Raw genomic sequence first — 15,033 nt, 5'->3', positions numbered from 1 at the left:
GCAGCCTTCCCCAACCGGGTGCGCTTCAGATATGTCGGACCACAACACCTCTAATCCCCACTCGGCAGACCATGGGCCACGCTGGCTGGGGAAGATGGTAGTTGCAGTCCAACACAGCTGGAGGGCGCCAGGTTGAGGAAGACTGGTTTATGGTGTCGATTCTCTCCCCTGTTGTTGCGCTCCAAGCCCTGCCGGCCAGTTCCGTCTTTCAGTCCTTCATGACGATACCAGCCCCTCTCTGTTCATATCAGCCCCTAGCAGACAAAGGAGGGGCGAGGGAGACCTCGATAATAGCGGGAAAACGCAACACAGACAGAAGCGGGTAGATGCGACTTTTGAACGCGCCCTACTCGGAGACGCAGCTTCTCGGCGTGCGATGGAGATGCAGTTGTGGGCCAAACTACACACGGCTCGAGTAGATGGATAAACGAAATTGGGCGGGGAGGGATTTCCCAGAGGGCCACATACCCTCCCCCACCACTGATCGGTTGTTTGTTTCCTGGCTTTTGTATAGTTTTTTCCCCATTCTAAAGGGTTGACGTGCCTCTACTAAGGCTTAGTTACCAGCAGTTGGAGCTTTAAGCTAAAATATGCTGGGTTGTTTTTTTTACCCTACCCCTTTTACCTGTGGCCCCTGAGAGCTTCTCCAAAATGGAGTTTGGTCCTTGGGCTGAAAGAGGAATCTTTCAAAGGGGTGTTAATTAAAAACACAATACAGATTTTAAGATTAAAATCCAGCAAAATGCATTTGAGATCAATAATTAACCAGTGCTGTAGCATACCTGTCCCAACCAAGGGCAAAACCATTGCAATTCTAGGTACAGGGAGGATGATATGGAAAGATTAGAACAAGATAGGGTGTTAAGAAACTGGGTCTGAAGGGAGGTTAGGGTTAGTTTGACACATGTTCTCCAACATTTTACAGAAGAAAATAGGTTGTTGCCTAAGTCACCCAACACACACTGCCAGCTTCTTAACATTCTATTCTGTCCTGATCCAGCAGGGCTCTTCTTAAATTCAGCAACATTTATTCTCTGGGCAGGCAATTACGGAGTGGCAGAGTAATGCACTGATCTTTTTTGTTTAGGTAACCAAGAAAGAATTGGCTTTGCTACATGATTTAGAAGCCATTTTCTTCTGGCTGAAGATACATACCCCAGAAAAATGGAATTGTCATGTAACAGTATTGTTGTCATACTTGATGCTTCAAAATGAACTTCACCAAATGTGAAAATGTGCTAAATTATCCCTTGGGTGGAATTACGTGTTATAAGGGAAACACAAGGGGCAGTATCCAATAATGTATTTGCACTAATGCAACTTAGGTTGCTCTAACATAAGGGTTCTTTAGCACAACACCAATAGCGTTATTTTTTGCATCAGGTTTTCCAGAGAATCCCATTGCACAATCTAACACTATTGGCGTTGCACTAGAGTAAGTTACCTCTAGCACAACATAATTTCCATTAGCGCGATCACATCTTTGGATACTGCCCCTTGTTCTCAATCCCATATTTGCCTCCTAATGCTAATTGGGTGCAAGGGGACATTTGTAAGGGAGAATCAGTGGGTGGGAAGGGGTGCTTATCCCTTTATCTACTGATTAATGCTTCCCTGCAGCCCCTCTCCCAGCCAGGTTTTCCCATCCTATGCCCCAGTCAATTCTAAGACCAGTGCCCCAGAAAACCGCTTGAAAAGGCAAGGACGGACATAGTAGAAAAAGAACTAGTGGAGCAGCCGAGGCAGGTACGGGCAGGCAGACATGGTAGCTGTGTGAACTCTGCAAGCTACTAAAAACTTAGAATATCTAAGAAGACTTAATCAGATGCAGTCCACACCTTTATTTATTAAATTTCTTAATCGCCCATCTGACCAGTGATGTGAAAATAGTTTGCTTGACCTAAGAGTTTTATGGTTGCCTTGATCTCACAATGATTGATTCCGTGAGTTAGGCAACACCATTATCTCAAAGCAGGCCCATCATGTACACCGCAGATGAGTCAGCATAGCACATTCCATTCAAGTGCTATAGCCAATGAGCTTACCCCTGATGAGGCAGGAAAAGATTATCAATGAGAATATTTCTGATGCAATGCTTCATTGTATAAAAGCTGTGTGCTGCCACACAAAGAGGAGACCTTGCCTTTTTATCTTTGCCTTGAATTAGCTTGGAATCCTGCTGCAGCAGAAATAAAGATCACCCTACTGGGGTGCCTTTGTCTTTTCCTTTGGTCTCATTTTTATCTTACTCCCACCTGAGTGTGGGCCAGAGGAAACTAAAGACAGTTTCCCACAACAGTTTTGGTGAGCGAGTCAGGAGTCTTCTAGGAATGTACGAAAGTCACTTACCTTTTCATGAAATTTGATTCGAGGTGGGGGGGAGGCGCTCCGTCCCTCCACCCGAAATTCTGGCCGGGGGGGAGGCGCTCCGTCCCTCCCCCCCGAAATTCTGGCCGGGGGGGAGGCGCTCCGTCCCTCCCCCCCCCCCCGAATCCTGGTCGGCCGGGAATGCAAATGGCGGCGGCTGTAGCCGCTGCCATTTGCGTCCCTGCAGTCAGCCGTGATAGGCTACATAAATGTTTACGTAGCCTATCACAGCAGAGTAAAAAAAAATGTGCGTACGCAAATGGCGGCGCCCATGGGCGCCGCCATTTGCATTCCTTATTTTGGCACGTCTAGTCTACGTAAACATTTACGTAGACGCTACGCTATTTGCGTTCCCCTTATTTTCGCCGTAGTCTACGTAAATGTTTACGTGGACTAGACGTGCCAAAATAAGGAACGCCCATGGGCGCCGCCATTTGCGTACATGCGTTTTTGTTTTGTTTTTTTACTCAGCCGTGATAGGCTACGTAAACATAGTATTTTTAAAAAATCTAGCCGTAATAGGCTACGTAAGATTTACATAGCCTATCACGTTTTTGTTTTTGTTTTTTAACTGGAAATGGCGGCGGTGGCAGCCGGTCGGAAGACTGGCTGCCGCCGCTGCACCGCCGCCGCACCGCCGCTGGAGCCACCGCCGCCAGGAAGATTCGCCCAAGGTAAGTCCCGTCCCGAGGGGGGGGCAGACCGTTTCACCACCGATTTCGGGGGGCCGAATGCGCTGGCATTCGGCCTCCCCAAGATTCGTGGCGAAATTCTCTGACATCCCTAGAGTCTTCCAGGTCAATCACTGCTGCACCTCCCGGACTCAGACAACGCCAGCGTGTGCCCACAGTCAGTGTTACCTGTGGGTCTTGTCTTGTGCCGGTGAGCCATCAGTGGAGGCTCCTGAGGACGGACCAAAGACACAAACGCTCGATCTTTCTCAAATCAGCCGGCCGTGCAACGGAATTCCCTGTGAGGACTGTTTGTGTTTTGTGTTAAGTGTACACTGTGGGTCTTTTACCCGGTTGCCTCTGGGAACCACCACCTCTGAATTACTGGGCGTCTCACCCAGAATAATCTAAAAAGCTGAGCTAAAGGTACTTTAACAAAGCAGAACAGAGGTGGTCTTTCCAAACTGAGGGTTGATCCTGGGGACACAGACAAGAGGCAACCACTGACTCTCTCATTATATAGGGACGAAAGGAGCGAAACCTACAAGAGACTTGTCAGAGAGGAAGGGAAAAGACAAGAGCCAGAATGAGCTCAGGAAACAGTAAAAAGGCTTTGACTCCTCTAGAATGTAATCTGAAGAATTCGGGACACATGGGAGGAACGGCAGGACTTAGCAAATCGGTGGCACGAGGCCTGTGCCAGACTGCCTGGCTGTCATATACTTCAGGCTTGCCTGAAACTGTACAGTGGCTTCAGAGGGCTCTTTCACCCTGGACAAGTTGTCCAATCTCAGAAAAATCCTTGAGGACTCAAAACCCGAATAGATTATTATACTTTTGAAAATGCTAGAGATCTCTGCCTGAAAACCAAGTGCCAAATGCCACTTACCCAGCCATCTGGAGAAGCAGCCCCCCCCCCCCCCCACAAACCAAAGACAGACCCTGAATCTGATGAAACCCAGTCAAAAGGTACGATGGTCTAAATTTAACATGTTAAGTCACCAGTGAGATTCCATTAGGTCTGGTGGAATATCACATCATTGACTTGCAAGCTTGATCCATTTAAAACAGACAAAGCAGCCCCCTTGGCTGATCACCTTCTAAAAAAAAAAAAACAACTGAGACAGCTTTGCTAAAATAACACGTCAGAAACAGGCAAAGCAAAGAAGTGTGCTAGATATATTGAGATAAGACAGTTCAAAACAAAATTCCAGAATGTGTGAAAATCAAAGCAGTGCTGTGGTGTGTGAATGATAAAGGTTTGAGAACAATGAATGTTCAGCCCCGAAGTGTGTGTCTTAAGATGAAGGGGTGCAGGCTAAGGGATGCCTGCCAATCCAGCTGTTAGAAAGCAGCTTAAAAAGTATAGCTAGAAGGCTAAATGACTTCACAGCCTAACTTGTAGGAAAGACAGGTGAAGTGTTAAAGCTTGGTGTATAGAAAAGAAAGTTTTCAAAGGCATCAGTATGCCTTTGAAGAATTAAAATGCACATTGTTACAAGCCCTAGCGCTGGCACTACCAGACTTCAAGAGACCAGTCTTGTATTACCTACATTGTCCATTGTTGTGTGATTGTGTCTGGTGGCAGGCACAGGCCCATAACACAAATTTGCATATATATATATATATATATATACACACATACATACATATATACATATACACACACACACGAGTCTAAGCGCACATCTAATATATATATGTGTGTGTGTGTGTGGTGTGTGTGTGTGTGTGTGCACGCAGTGTACTTGCATGTGTGTATAGATTACATACATACATAAGAAGTGTGCTCTGACCCCGCACCCCACTTCAACTCAGACCCTGATTCAGCATTTTGGAAAATGTCCCGCTTCTCATCTGGCAAATTTCGGACCACTTCAGCTCAACACCAAACCTGAGTCAATGTTTGGAAAACTGAATCTTTACGCTTCCTGTTGACTACCATGGGAAATTACAAAAAAACTAACTTTTTTCTCTTGGTCAGAACTGGATAATAATTTCAGGCATAGTAGCCCCCTAGAAGGGGATAACACTTGCGCAATGTTAGAAAAATAGGTGCAGAGTTTATATTTTGATTTTATTTTAAAGGGAACTGCCAATAACATTTTAATTCCTTGGAAGAATTGGATAAAAATTTCAGGATTCATAGAATCATAGAATAGTAGGGTTGGAAGGGGCCTACAAGGCCATCGAGTTCAACCCCCTGCTCAATGCAGGAATTCAAGTCAGAGCATCCCTGACAGATGGCTGTCCAGCCTTGTCTTGAACGCCTCCAGTGTGGGAGAGCCCACCACCTTCCTAGGTAATTGGTTCCATTGTCGTATTGCTCTAACAGTCAGGAAGTTTTTCCTGATGTTCAGCCGGAATCTGGCTTCCTGCACTCTGGGATGATCGAGATCCTGGCCTTCCTCTCTGTGACAACCTTTCAAGTACTTGAAGAGCACTATCATATCTCCCCTCAGTCTTCTCTTCTCCAGGCTAAACATGCCCAGTTCTTTCAGCCTCTCTTCATAGGGCTTTGTTTCCAGTCCCCTGATCATCTTTGTTGCCCTCCTCTGAACCCTCTCCAGTTTGTCTGCATCCTTCTTAAAGTGTGGTGCCCAGAACTGGACACAGTACTCCAGATGAGGCCTAACCAGTGCTGAGTAGAGGGGAACTAATACTTCCCTTGATTTGGAAGCTATGCTTCTATGAATGCAGCCCAAAAGAGCATTGGCCTTTTTTGCAGCCACATCACATTGTTGGCTCATATTCAGCTTGTGATCGACAACAATTCCAAGATCCTTCTCGCTTGTAGTGTGGTTGAGCCATGTATCCCCCATCTTGTAACTGTGCATTTGGTTTCTTTTTCCTAGGTGCAGAACTTGGCATTTATCCCTATTAAATGTCATTTTGTTGTTTTCTGCCCAGCGCTCCAGTCTATCCAGATCACTTTGAATTTTGTTTCTGTCTTCCAAGGTATTAGCTATCCCGCCCAATTTTGTGTCATCTGCAAATTTGATCAGCATTCCCTGCACCTCCTCCTCCAAGTCATTAATAAAAATGTTGAAGAGCACTGGGCCCAGGACTGAGCCCTGTGGTACCCCACTCGTTACCTCTCCCCAGTTTGAGAAGGTCCCATTGATAAGCACTCTTTGAGTCCGATTCTGTAGCCAACTGTGGATCCACCGGATCATTGTTTCATCTCGCCCACTTTGAGCTAGTTTGCTCCTCAGGATATCATGGGGCACTTTGTCGAAAGCTTTGCTGAAGTTGAGGTATATGATGTCTACCGCATTCCCACGGTCCACAAGGGAGGTTACTTGATTCATTGCTCTATCAGAGAAGATCATGTCTGTCAAATTTCAAAATGATATCCAAAAGGGTTTTTGTGCAAGGGTGGCCTTGATATCTTGAGGCCTCCAAAAGAGGACATACTTATCTCCCTATGTTCCTTGTGGACCGTTGTTCTTTTTTTTTTTAATACTTTTTATTTATTTTGTCTTTATAAATGAAATAAACAATACCAACAACCTGATCGATAACTACAGTTTCCCCAAAATGCAATATTCTTATGAGGACACAACAGTAACAAAAAGAAAGGGAAAGGGAAAGGGAAAGGAAAGGAAAGGAAAAAAAGGAAACTTCCTCTTTCCTCTCCCCTTTCCCCTCTTCCCTCTCCTCTTTCAAAGGGTTAAATCTAAACTCCAATACCCACAGGCTTCAGATGCCATTCTATTTTTAAAAATATACCTATATCACTAGCAATATTACAATTTAATAATCAACCTTACATTTCAACATCATATCATCAATCTTCTGTCAAGAAAGTAGGCCTACAATTCATTCCCAGTAACCATATATTGCCCTTAAGTTAAAATATAATAGTAATAATAAAGCTTAACAATTCTACCAACCAAAAATCTTACTGAGTAATCTTATATGATGATGATAATAATAATAGTAATAGTGATTAAAAAAAGGAAAAGATGAGATTATAATATTATATAATAATAAAGTTTGAAAGCAACCTTACATCAATCAGTGAAATATTTTATACTGGATATATAAATGAGTGTGTTCAATACATCCTCAAACAATATATTTAAATACAGCATATCATACCTATTTTGGAAAAAGAGAATGTAAAGAAAAATAAAAAAGAGGAAAAAAATGAAAGAAAGTAAACGACTATATGTATAATTAGATATCTTCTGGCCTAACCTGAATCAGGTAGACTAAACATAAACAGTTAACAAAGTTTATTTAAAAGTTCCAGTTCATGGGGCTGGAACAGAAATCTCATGCATTTTTACGTTCAGCCATGCCTCCGCCATTTCATGGTTTAGGAACTTCTTCGTCTGACCTTCAGAAACAATGCAAAATGTAGCAGGGTATTTTAAATAATATTGTATGTTCATTTATTTTGTCATATTCTTCACCTTGATGTATTGCTTTCTTTTATTCGCTGCCTCTTTGATGTAATCTGGAAACATAACTTTATCGTTTTTCCACAAAAGACTTCCACCCTCTCTTGCCAAATGCAGGATATAATTCTTTGTGGAGACTCTTGCAAATTGAACTATACTCGTATGGTCAGTCCCTTTAGCATTTGGCATACGAAACGCCTGCTCAATATCAAGTAAATAATCAGATGGCACAGGGAGTATCTCATGCAAAAGCTTGTCCACAAAGGTTGGCAAATTTACATCAGTAGGCAGATTTTTAATCCCAATGATACATACATTGGATCTGCGCGTGAAGGCCTCCAGTTGAGAAATTCTGGCAGAGATATTTTTGAAAAGAGCTTGTGTCATAATTTCATTCGTTGTGAGCCTATCTTGTAGCTCGTTAACTTTCGTCTCCATTTTTTGCCAGGAAGCGTTAATTAAATCCACAGCTCCTTGCAGGGCAGTGATGGAATTTTGGATTAAATCCAACCTCTTGGCTTGCTCCGCAAATTGCAAAGATAAAGTTTTTATCAAAGTAAATAATTCTCCTATACCTTCGGTTCTCGGAGCTTTTGACAAAGGTGGTATGGGAGGAGTGGGCAGCGATGCAACCCCCTTTCTTCTCCTCCGTGTAGCCATGTTTCTCTTCAAACAAATCTTGCAGGTCCTCAAATATTCTCAAATATTGTTGATATTCTTAAACCATCCCTCAGGTGTTGTTGATATTTCTTAATCCATATATTACAATGGAACACATCAGCCCTGTTTTCTCCTATTAAATAGGAGTTTCAGCACAGCTTTTTCTGGTGGTTAAGCTCTGGGAAGATATTCCTGGAATCCAGCCCCCCCACCGCCTCGTGGGGAGTACTTTGTACAGATGTTATCTGGAATGCTGCCTTGCCCCCCCCTTTTAATTCCAGGGGGGAAATGAAAAGGTTTTTCAACCTTTTAAAAAACTGTCTGAGATAGCGTCCTGCAGAGACTCCGCGGGATGCTGTGAGGGCGACATTGGTTCCAACCGGAAGTCCGCCTTGTGGATCATTGTTCTGAAAATTACAGACAGCCTAGAGGTGTCCCTAAATAAGAAACCAGCAAAGTTTCAAAAGGATAGGTGCAACTAGGGGTGTACGAAACCCCGCTTATCTGGCTCCGCTGGGTTCCACAGATGGGGGGAGGCAATCCGTTCCTTCCCCCAGAATCCTGCCCGGCCAGGCTGCAGAGCCGCCAGCCGGGCCACAGCGGGGTGTCCAGCCGCTGCCAGGCTGCTGCGGATGCAAATGGCGTCCTGTGTAGGGGACACCATTTGCGTCTCTGCTTCAGCCGTGATAGGCTACTTAAATATATACGTAGCCTATCACGGGCCAGTGTAGGGACACAAATGGCGGCCACTATGACGGCCGGCATTTGCAGCCGCAACAGCCTGGCAGCGGCTGGAGCTGCCGTAGCCAGGTAGGCTCCGTTTCGCGGGGTGGTGGGGCGGGGGGGTTGTTCCACCATGGATTCCGGGGGGCCAAATTCACTGGAATTCGGCCCCCCTGGGATTCGTGGCGGAATTCTCTAACATCCCTAGGTGCAACAGTTCATGTGGAGCGAGAGTTCTCCAATTTGGGGGTGGGAGTGATTTGCTTTCCCTTCCATTCTCCTCTTCCTCAATAGTTTTTAGGTAAATTTGTATGAAAATGCACAGGTCATTAGAGGTGTCCCCCAGGCAAGAAACCTGCAATGTTTCTGAAGGATATACATGCATACAAATTTAGAATTACTAGAATTTATTTACATTTCACCAGTGTCAGCAGCAGGGGAACATGGGTGGGAAGGTGCTATTGCACTCATGTCCTGCTTGTGGCTTTTCTATGGGCATCTGGTTGGCCACTGTGTGAACAGAATGCTGAACTAGATGGCCCTTGGTCTGATGCAGCATGGCTCTTATGTTCTTAAATAAAGAGTGCCTCTGAGCATGTGCAGAATATTTTTCTTTCACCACTGGGCACTTAGATTCTCCCCCTACCAACTCTATTCCCCTCCATGCAACCATCCCTCCTCAACCTACCATCCTCCAGCCAGCAACTCTTCTTAAAAACAGATGTCTTGTTTTGTGCAACTGCTCTCTACCTCCTCCTTGCTATGCACAAGCTCTCATTGTATCTTCCTCCTCATAACTTCATTTGTGCCAAGACTTCACCAGGATTCAGCCAATGAGTCTGTTTTCAAAACTAGGGCTAACTCTGAGCATGCACTAAGTGCCTTTCCCTCACCAGTGAAGCTAGAGTACATGCAACCCCAACCCCCCCAACCCACAAATGACAAAACATGCATAGGACTGAGCTGAAAGGGTAGTCAATTAATTAGGTGGAATTGAGTAGGCACTGTGTTAAGCTTGCAGTACCATACTCACAACTCAGGACTTATTTCTGAGTAAACAAACATGCAGAACATCAAGGTGCAAACCTCCCTGCAAAAGTAACTTGTGCTGGAATCCTATGCCCACTTTCCTGAGGGACTTCTCAGTAGGCATACTGAGAAAATAACATTTTTTAATTAAAACTTTCTGTTCATAGGAACATAGGAAGCTGCCTTATAATGAGTCAGAACCTGGGCCCATCTAGCACAGAATTGTTGACGCTGACTGGCAGCAGCGGCTCTCCAAAGTTTCAGGCAGCATTCTTTCCTAGCCCTACTTGGAGATGCTGGGGACCTTCCACCACTGTGCTACAGCCCTTCCTATCGCTGGATAATTGCAACTGACAAACAAAGCCCCAGTTTTGTTTCTCTGCGACCATGTGAACCCATTCTTCTCAAAGACTTGAGTGAGGAGAAGGAGAAAAACCAACCCTCTTGTCTATTCGTATAAAGTCAAATACTGTTCAAAACTTCTCTTGCCAGCCAAAGAGAAGTTTCTTTAAGAATTCCCCAAGATATGCTCTGGATGGACTAAAGAAGAGAAAGGAAGGAAGGAAGGAGAAAAGAGGAATGGTGATTGGAAATGTGTGTGGGGTTGGGGGGTAGAGAGAATTCCCTAAGCCATGTGACTCCTTTCAGAGAGGTGTACTTCAGAGGAATTTAGGAGGCTGTGGAGGGTTTGTAAGGATTGGATGTACTTAAATGAACTCTATGAGGTGAGGTGGCTGAGGGTTTTTCCTAGCTTTTTTGAAACTGTAGAACCTATTTAAAAGTCCCAGCAGTTTCTCGATCATGATGCCACATAGTCCTAAGAACAGAAAAGTAGGGGGAGAGAGGTTTTTTGCACCTCAGAAAACCCCCCTACACCAGAGATTAGGGATAGTGACCTCCCAGTGGTCACCTTAAACAACTTCTGATTAGGGTCCCTAATCCCCTGGGTGGTTTGACAGTTACGTAGTTACGTAAATCTTTACGTAAATTTACAGTTACGTAAATCTTTACGTAGACAACCGGGACCAAATAAGGAACGCAAATGGCGGCGCCCATAGGCCACTGCCATTTGTGTACGCGCTTTTTTTTTTTTTTCCAAAGTCACCCGTGATAGGCTACGTAACGATTCACGTAGCCTATCACGGCTGACTTTGGAAATCTAGCCGTGATAGGCTACGTTAATCGTTATGTAGCCTATCATGGGTTTTTTGTTTTTTTTTAACACTTTACCTTGTAATGGTGGCAGCAGCAGCTGGTCAGAAGACCGGCTGCCACCCCCGCCCCCGACGAAAGGCCGACGAACCGCCGCCGGGACCCGCCGCCAGGAGGGACATTCGCCAAAGTTAAGTCCCATCCCGGGGGGGGGGGGAGAATTTCACCACCGATTTCGGGGGGCCGAATGCGTTGGCGCTCGGCCCCCCCAGAAGATTCGGGGAGAAATTCTCCACCATCCCTAGGTAGTGGGCTCTCCCACACTGGAGGCGTTCAAGACAAGGTTGGACAGCCATCTGTCAGGGATGCTCTGACTTGGATTCCTGCATTGAGCAGGGGGTTGGACTCGATGGCCTTGTAGGTCCCTTCCAACCCTACTATTCTATGACTCTATGATTCTATGATCCCTATAGGGGCTGCCAGAATTCCATGCACATATGTGGAAGCACAAAAAAATTATAGCTCTTTGCTTTGACAGATTTTCTTGAAAATAGCCAATTTTACCTGTGACTAGCACAAAAGCCACCGGCCCTAACTGTCTGAAATTTGGCATATTCAATCAACTCCATCGGGGCTACCGAGCTTCCAAATTTCATGTATTTGTTATACACACTAAAAACGTTATGGCCGTTTTTGTTTTCCAATGCAAGTCTATGGGAAAATGTAAAAAAATGGCAGTTAGGGCAGCTCAAAAGATCCGGGGCACAGCTCAAAAACATCGGGGACCCGTGCCCAGGTGAGCCCTTCCCTAATGACACCGCTGTCTGGTAGCAAAAGTGGGCACGTCCTAGTAAGCCTGTGGTCTTGGCGGGCATTCCGCCTGCAGCCCTTCAAAAGCCCCAAGTCTAGAAGGAAAAAGTCAAGGACTGTATGTCTCTCTGTTCAAATTCCCATGGGGTCTGTTAGTTCAAAGGTGCGTCCTGTTTCTGTCCCTCCCAAAAGGTACCTCAGCATGTTTCATGTGCACACAGTATCAGAACCGAACTTGCAAGAGACAATCTCAGTAAACAGTTTCCAGCTGAAGGAACCTTTGATAAGGACAAAATTGTGCATCTCAGAGGAGCCTTAGGAAGCCGCAGCAGGAGGACACCTGACACCTGGTGATCTGCATGTTTAATTGGTTAAAGGAGGCCTCCAAAGGAAAGAGTGATTCCCAGCTAGTGTCCTAGGAAGATTCTTGAAGAAAAATAAATGAACTTAATAGAGAAAAATAAAGTCCTTTAGAATTTTAGAGATGAAGAAAATCTCTTGTTGCTTCAGTCTTGCCAGGCTTAAAAGAAGAAACAAGCCCAAGCACAGGCTTCGCCAAGGGCGTGTGCTGAAGTTAGCATATACCATATATATGAGAAAGGCAAAATTGTAGCTTATGAAAGTAAAACTGAATGTTTGTGGAGAGATAGTATATGTGCTGAAATTGTTATGATAAAAATGGGATTTTTACATAGTCAAAGTAAGTGTAAACTTTTGCTGAAAGTCACCAGTGAGAAGCAATGAGACAGAAAGTGTAGAGGGCACCAGGTTGGGGAACGCTGGAGTAGAGGCCTGTAGAAAACCAGAGTGTAATAGAAATGTTGCAAAGCATAGTGAACTAATTAAGGTCAAGCGAGAGTTGCACAGGGAGTGAGAGAAGTTGCTTTGTGTATAGAACTGATAATCTTGAACTCTTAATGCAAGAGGGAACTTATGACTTGATAGGTGTAACTGAGACTTGGTGGGATGACTCTCATGACTGGAATACAGCAATTGAAGGATATAACTTGTTCAAAAAGAACAGGAGGAACAGAAAGGGAGGTGGGGTTGCACTGTATGTGAAAAATATGTATCTCTGCACAGAAATACAGGAAGAGGAGCTTGGTAGCCCCATCGAGAGCATCTAGGTTAAAATAAATGGAGCAAAGAATAAAAGGAACCTGGTGGTCGGAGTCTACTATCAGCTACCCAGTCAAGGAGAAGACGAGGATGAAACTTTTGAAAAGCAAATACCCAATGTTTCAAGGAAGCATGATGTAGTATTAATGGCGGACTTCAATTTCCCCAATATTTGTTGGGAGACAAATTCTGCAAAACATGGCCCCTCCAAGATATTCCTGACTTGTGTGGCAGATAACTTCCTCCTACAGAAAGTAGAGGAAGGAACTAGAGGATTGGCTATCCTTGACTTGATCCTAACCAACAGAGATGACTTAGTGGATAAAGTAGCAGTTACAGGAACTCTGAAGGAAAGTGACCATGTTATACTTGAGTTCTTGGTTCTAAGGGAAGCAAAAGCCAAGTGTAGTCAAACATGCACCCTGGATTTTAGGAAAGCTGATTTTAATAAACTCAGAACAATGATCAGTAAGGTCCCATGGCAAGCGACTCTAACAAGAAAAGGAGTCTAAGATGGGTGGGAGGTTTTAAAAAAGGAAATTCTCAAGGCACAATTACAAACAATTCCAACAAGAAGAAAAGGTGGGATAGTTTATCATGGGACAGATCGGCAGGCCACACAAGCCTGAAAGGTGTCATAATCTGCCTTCGGGGTGTTCTAGAAGAAACGGCTAATGACACTGCCAATATAATAGAGAGTCAAGCCCAAGAAATAAAGCAATTGCGACAGCTAGCCTTGCAAAATCAAATGGCTCTTGACATCTTCTTAGCCTCCCAAGGAGGTGTATGTGCTCTAGTTGGCCAAGAATGCTGTTATTTGTAAATGATACCTATGCAGACACCTATGACTGTGCTGAACACCTAAAAACCATAGCCAAAAATGACTTGTTTTCTTGGTGGCTAGGTCTGTCTAGCATACTAACTGGATTGCTAAGAGCCATACTTCCCTTTATGTTGTCCTTTGTAGGAATACTTCTTGTAATCAAGTGTGGGTATGGTGCTGCATAACTATGTTAAAACCTAAGTCATCTCACCACATGACACTACGTGAAATCAAAGAGTTAGAAAATGCCATAAAAGTTGCAAAAGGTAAACACAAGCCTTGACAGGTTGTGTTCAAAGGGGGGAATTGATGAGAAAATAGCTTGCTTGACCTAAGATTTTTATGGCTGCCTTGATCTCATGATGATTGATTCTGTGAGCTAGGCAACACCATTATCTCAAAGCAGGCCCATCATGTATACTGCAGATGAGTCAGCATAGCACATTCCATTCAAGTGCTATAGCCAATGAGCTTACCCTTGATAAGGCGGGAAACAATTATTAATGAGAATATTTCTGATGCAATGCTTCATTGTATAAAAGCTGTGTGCTGCCATACAAAGGGGATTCCTTGTCTTTTTATCTTTGCCTTGAATTAGCTTGGAATCCTGCTGCAGCAGAAATAAAGATCACCCTACTGGGGCGCCTTTGTCTTTTCCTTTGGTCTCATTTTTATCTTACTCCCACCTGAGTGTGGGCCAGAGGAAACTAAAGAAAGTTTCCCACAACACTGGTCACCCGGCCACTTTGGGTGATGTACAATAGTGCAACAGTTTAAAACAATAATATTCCACATTAAAACATTGTGTTTCTAAAAATACCCTAACCCACCCCAAATGCCTGCCTGAACAACCATGTTTTCAATGCGTGGCAGAAGCTCATTAAAGAGGGGGCATGGCAGAGTTCCCTAGGGAGGGAGTTCCACAGAGTGGGGGTCACCACAGAGAAGGCCCTCTCCCTCGTCCTCACCAGCCTAGCTGTCCTGGCTGATGGGACACAGAGAAGGCCATCTGAGGCTGATCTTGTTGAGTGGCCTGTCTGGTGTTGCTGGAGGCACTCTTTGAGATAGGTTGTGCTGGAAACGTATAGGGGTTTAAAGGTCAAAACCAACACCATGAATTTGGCCCAGAAAACAACTGGTAACTAGGGATGGTGGAGAATTCTGCCATGGACTCCAATGAGGCTGGATTCTAAAGAATCCATCCCCCTGGAGTCTGTGGTAGAATGGACCACTCACCTCCGCCCCCCCATGAAGTTCGCACCGGATAGAT

Source organism: Heloderma suspectum, chromosome 2, assembly GCF_057233095.1.
Source record: "Heloderma suspectum isolate Gila_16-S chromosome 2, 16-S_ref, whole genome shotgun sequence".
Taxonomy (NCBI): Eukaryota; Metazoa; Chordata; class Lepidosauria; order Squamata; family Helodermatidae; genus Heloderma; species Heloderma suspectum.
The sequence above is the reverse complement of the archived record's forward strand: the minus strand, read 5'-3'. Positions refer to the sequence as shown.